Raw genomic sequence first — 651 nt, 5'->3', positions numbered from 1 at the left:
AGAGAAAGGAAAAATTGAAATGGCATCATATGACCCCTTTAAGTTTTTTAAGTGATCTGAAATTAAGTAATTAAGTTTTATATTTACGGATGTCTCCAATCCTACTGAGAAACTATCTCTAGCATGTGACCATCAAAATATGAAAAAAAAAAAAAAAAAAACAGTGATGTTTTGTAACAGCCCAACTTTTCCAACATTTTTTCATTTTATTTTATTTTATTTTTTTACTAAAATAAATGAATGAATCAATCAATCAATAAATAAATAAATAAATAGCAACTTAGTTTACATGTCAGGGTCTATTCTTCTAATAGAAAGATGCCATTTAATTTTTACACCTCGTGTATTTTAGAATTTGTTTAGTAAAATAATGAAAGTTTTAATTTAAAATTGTGTCCTTTAATATTTTCATTAGTTTTATTAAAAAAGCAGTAATTTACAAATTGTTTGTGATCAAAATTTATTCTTTAAAAGTGAATAACTACATTTGTAGTGTTCTCATTACAATGCAATCTGCACTTTATCAAACTTTATCGTATGCATCTAAAAACATTTAAAGAAATATAATCTACAGACATTCCTAATAAAGTAAACACACATTTAGCATGTCTCCAAATATCTGTTGAGTGCTGCTACTGTGACAGATGGTGA

This window comes from Sinocyclocheilus grahami, unplaced genomic scaffold, assembly GCF_001515645.1.
Source record: "Sinocyclocheilus grahami isolate Dianchi unplaced genomic scaffold, SAMN03320097.WGS_v1.1 scaffold100.1, whole genome shotgun sequence".
Classification (NCBI taxonomy): Eukaryota; Metazoa; Chordata; class Actinopteri; order Cypriniformes; family Cyprinidae; genus Sinocyclocheilus; species Sinocyclocheilus grahami.
The sequence above is the reverse complement of the archived record's forward strand: the minus strand, read 5'-3'. Positions refer to the sequence as shown.